Source organism: Drosophila bipectinata, unplaced genomic scaffold (assembly GCF_030179905.1).
Source record: "Drosophila bipectinata strain 14024-0381.07 unplaced genomic scaffold, DbipHiC1v2 scaffold_20, whole genome shotgun sequence".
Lineage (NCBI taxonomy): Eukaryota > Metazoa > Arthropoda > Insecta > Diptera > Drosophilidae > Drosophila > Drosophila bipectinata.
Window position 1 is genome coordinate 27,075 of NW_027222843.1, and position 5,426 is coordinate 32,500.

The 5,426-nt window shown below is 35.0% G+C and overlaps 2 non-coding genes across 2 annotated transcripts; both read right to left on the minus strand.

The window, feature by feature from the left end:
- Positions 1–329: 329 nt before the first annotated feature.
- Positions 330–4,279, minus strand: LOC138927208 (large subunit ribosomal RNA). The gene has a single exon (XR_011443735.1). It is a non-coding gene; the product is annotated as a large subunit ribosomal RNA (ribosomal RNA).
- Positions 4,280–4,599: 320 nt separating this feature from the next.
- Positions 4,600–4,778, minus strand: LOC138927212 (5.8S ribosomal RNA). Its single transcript, XR_011443738.1, has one exon. It is a non-coding gene; the product is annotated as a 5.8S ribosomal RNA (ribosomal RNA).
- Positions 4,779–5,426: the final 648 nt, after the last annotated feature.

Consider the following 5,426-nt stretch of genomic DNA (forward strand, 5'->3'; position numbering starts at 1 on the left):
AGGTTTAAGACTTATAACAATATAAATGAAAAATATTATTTTCATTTTTCACGTCACTAATAAGATGACGAGGCATTTGGCTACCTAAACGAAAGTAATTCAACTCCCGCCGTCTTAAGGTTTAAGACTTATAACAATATAAATGAAAAATATTATTTTCATTTTTCACGTCACTAATAAGATGACGAAACAGTTAGTAGGCCACAATTAGTAGGGAAACGTGGACAACCCGTGATAAATCCTTATATGCTTTCTTAGATATAGCATATAAAGATTTTTTATACTAAATATACATATTTACACATGCATATTTACATTTTTTTTATATTTCGAATCATCAAGCAAAGGATAAGCTTCAGTGGATCGCAGTATGGCAGCTGCTCAACCACTTACAACACCTTGCCCGTTACAAAAGTCGTTTACAATTGATTCTAGGCTTTGTCATTGTATTAAATAATGTTTTCATATGTAACTAGCATGGCATCAGGTGATCAAAGATCCTCCCAATTTACTATGTTACAAATTACATTGGCATCACATCCATTGTCGTTTAAAATATAAATAATAAACTTTAAATGGTTTAGAAGCCATACAATGCAAATTGCCCCTTATTTATCATTGCAGTCCAGCACGGATACGACCTTAGAGGCGTTCAGGCATAATCCAACGGACGTAGCGTCATACCACTGTTCGCTCGAACAAGTATTGTGCCATTGGTCCGTACCTGCGGTTCCTCTCGTACTACGCAGGAATGCTGTCGCAACAACGTTTTGTCATTAGTAGGGTAAAACTAACCTGTCTCACGACGGTCTAAACCCAGCTCACGTTCCCTTGCATGGGTGAACAATCCAACGCTTGGTGAATTTTGCTTCACAATGATAGGAAGAGCCGACATCGAAGGATCAAAAAGCGACGTCGCTATGAACGCTTGGCCGCCACAAGCCAGTTATCCCTATGGTAACTTTTCTGACACCTCTTGTTAAAAACTCTTTAAACCAAAAGGATCGATAGGCCGAGCTTTTGCTGTCCCTGTGTGTACTGAACACCGAGATCAAGTCAGCATTTGCCCTTTTGCTCTATGTGTGGTTTCTGTCCGCACTGAGCTGGCCTTGGGACACCTCCGTTATTATTTGAGAGATGTACCGCCCCAGTCAAACTCCCTACCTGGCAATGTCCTTGAATTGGATCATACCTGAGTAATTGGAGTTATACCAAATTTTCAAATCGATAATACATGAATGCATCTCTCATTAAAGAATTTGTTTGCGATTATATAACAAACTCGTGATACTTTGATCAAGAAGCTTGCATCAAAACCCAATACCATAAGATATAATAAATATATCCGTATAATGGCTAGGAAATGATACACGTTCCATTTAATCAAGTAAGTAAGGAAACAATAAGAGTAGTGGTATTTCATTGTCGATACCAAACCGAAGTCTAATATCTCCCACTTATTCTACACCTCTTATGTCTCCTTACACTGCCAGATTAGAGTCAAGCTCAAAAGGGTCTTCTTTCCCCGCTAATTATTCCAAGCCCGTTCCCTTGGCTGTGGTTTCGCTAGATAGTAGATAGGGACAGAAGGAATCTCGTTAATCCATTCATGCGCGTCACTAATTAGATGACGAGGCATTTGGCTACCTTAAGAGAGTCATAGTTACTCCCGCCGTTGACCCGCGCTTACTTGAATTTCTTCACTTTGACATTCAGAGCACTGGGCAGAAATCACATTGTGTCAACACCCGCTAGGGCCATCACAATGCTTTGTTTTAATTAGACAGTCGGATTCCCCAAGTCCGTGCCAGTTCTGAATTGATTGTTAATTGATAATCGTTATAATTAATAAGAACTAATTGGTTTGACCCAACTAGTATTCTTAAAAATTTTAGCAAGAAAGTTCCACAATTGGATACGTAACTAAACTATCCGGGGAACAAGTTACAACCATAAATGATTATAACTCTATTTACCCAGAACGAGCACATAAACCATATTATTGTTTCCCAATCAAGCCCGACTATCTCAATCTTCAGAGCCAATCCTTATCCCGAAGTTACGGATCTAATTTGCCGACTTCCCTTACCTACATTATTCTATCGACTAGAGACTCTTCACCTTGGAGACCAGCTGCGGATATTGGTACGGCCTGTTGAGAAGTTTGCGTATCCCCACCATAAATTTTCAAGGTCCGAGGAGAAAATATCGACACAACAGTATATGTCATGCTCTTCTAGCCCATCTACCATATCTCTCTGCGAAAGACTTCCATGGTAGTACGACTATAAAACAGAAAAGAAAACTCTTCCGATATCTCTCGACGGCTTCTTTATGGTCGTTCCTGTTGCCAGGATGAGCACGAGGCCCATATTTAATAACAAACGGATACTCAACAGGTTACGGAATTGGAACCGTATTCCCTTTCGTTCAAAATTATTCAAGTATATAATTTTCACAATAATTGTAATATTTATTTTTACTTGAAAATTTTCGGCTTTCGCCTTGAACTTAGGACCGACTAACTCGTGATCAACCACTGTTCACACGAAACCCTTCTCCACTTCAGTCCTCCAAGGTCTCATTCGATTATTTGCTACTACCACCAAGATCTGTACCAATAGCAGCTCCATGCAGGCTTACGCCAAACACTTCTACGCATACCATTGTACCTTCCTACTCACTAAAGTTTCAAAATTTATATTACAAGTAATATAAATCATCTACTTTAGCGGTAATGTATAGGTATACAACTTAAGCGCCATCCATTTTAAGGGCTAGTTGCTTCGGCAGGTGAGTTGTTACACACTCCTTAGCGGATTTCGACTTCCATGATCACCGTCCTGCTGTTTTAAGCAACCAACGCCTTTCATGGTTTCTGCATGAGTTGTTAATTTGGGCACCGTAACATTACGTTTGGTTCATCCCACAGCGCCAGTTCTGCTTACCAAAAGTGGCCCACTGGGCACATTATATCATAACCTTAAACTTCATATCAAGAAAGTTAAGGTTCTTACCCATTTAAAGTTTGAGAATAGGTTAAGATCGTTTCGACCCTAAGGCCTCTAATCATTCGCTTTACCAGATAAGATTATTTTATATAACATTAAAATGCACCAGCTATCCTGAGGGAAACTTCGGAAGGAACCAGCTACTAGATGGTTCGATTGGTCTTTCGCCCCTATACTCAATTCTGACAATCGATTTGCACGTCAGAACTGTTTCGGTCTTCCATCAGGGTTTCCCCTGACTTCAACCTGATCAAGTATAGTTCACCATCTTTCGGGTCACAGCATATCTGCTCAAGGTACGTTCCAGTTAGAGGCATAAATAATATAAATATTATTATACATAACTATATAGAACGCCCCGGGATTGTGTTAATTAACTATAAAATAGTTAAAAAACTAATCCCATTAATAGTCAAGTTAATTACGCTATTAGGTTTATATCCCAATAACTTGCACATATGTTAGACTCCTTGGTCCGTGTTTCAAGACGGGTCCCGAAGGTATCCTGAATCTTTCGCATTGTTAATCATACAAGTGCATATAATAAACACAAAAATCAATGATAATTATGCCATTATATAATTCCGAAAAATTAACGCACTGTATTCTTATTAATCTATCAACACTTTATCAAATTAATGACATTTATCCTATGTTAAAATGCAAGCATAATAATTTGAATAAACTATAAGTCATATTTTATGATAAATTATATATGTTAATAGATTACAATGTCCTTATATGGAAAAAATGCACACTATTTCTATAATATTATTTAAATATTATAACTTTAATGATGAATTTTCCATAATGGATATTCAGGTTCATCGGGCTTAACCTCTAAGCAGTTTCACGTACTATTTAACTCTCTATTCAGAGTTCTTTTCAACTTTCCCTCACGGTACTTGTTTACTATCGGTCTCATGGTTATATTTAGTTTTAGATGGAGTTTACCACCCACTTAGTGCTGCACTATCAAGCAACACGACTCTTTGGAAACATCATCTAGTAATCATTAACGTTATACGGGCCTGGCACCCTCTATGGGTAAATGGCCTCATTTAAGAAGGACTTAAATCGTTAATTTCTCATACTAGAATATTGACGCTCCATACACTGCATCTCACATTTGCCATATAGACAAAGTGACTTAGTGCTGAACTGATTTCTTTTCGCTCGCCGCTACTAAGAAAATCCTTGTTAGTTTCTTTTCCTCCCCTAATTAATATGCTTAAATTCAGGGGGTAGTCCCATATGAGTTGAGGTTGTATAAAGCAATGTATATATATATATAAACAATATATCTCTATGAAGAACAATATATTTGATATATTTTCAATTTTCGCATCTTTAAATAAGAGACAATTCTAGTTAAAAAAAATTTAATTTTTTTTATGCTAGACATTTCTCAGTATTATTTGAATTGAAAAAAGAAAGAATTGTATATCTTCATTTTTTCTTTTATAAATATTTGAGATAATTGCTTTTATATTTAATATTATGAATATATAAATATATCCAATAATATACCATATGCATATCATTATAAAAATATATAATAATAAGCAACTTTATTAGCATAGTCTTACAACCCTCAACCATATGTAGTCCAAGCAGCACTATAAAATTAATTAAAGTACATAACAGCATGGACTGCGATATGCGTTCAAAATGTCGATGTTCATGTGTCCTGCAGTTCACACGATGACGCACAGTTTGCTGCGTTCTTCATCGACCCATGAGCCGAGTGATCCACCGCTTAGAGTTTTATAAATATATATAAATATACAATTCGTCAATTATGTTTTTATTGAAAGAAATTAAAAATACACCATTTAACTGGCATATATCAATTCCTTCAATAAAGTTATTTTTATACCTAAAATAATTGTTGCGAAATGTCTTAGTTTTATATAATCAATATAAATATAATTTATATTGTTTTAATATTATATAAAGCATTAACCTGTATATCAGGTACAACAATGTATATTTTAGGTGTTGCATTTATCAATGTATGCGCATAATTTAATATGAACAATACATCACGCAACGCATGTATATTAATTAAATATACACGCAATTTATATTCAATACATTCGTCTATATTTAAACATATAAAATATGTTTAATTTTTTGATATACCTAAAATAATTGTTGCGAAATGTCTTAGTTTTATATAATCAATATAAATATAATTTATATTGTTTTAATATTATATAAAGCATTAACCTGTATATCAGGTACAACAATGTATATTTTAGGTGTTGCATTTATCAATGTATGCGCATAATTTAATATGAACAATACATCACGCAACGCATGTATATTAATTAAATATACACGCAATTTATATTGAAGACAACAAATGGTCTATATATTCAATATAATATATATGTCTTTTATTTTTGGGTA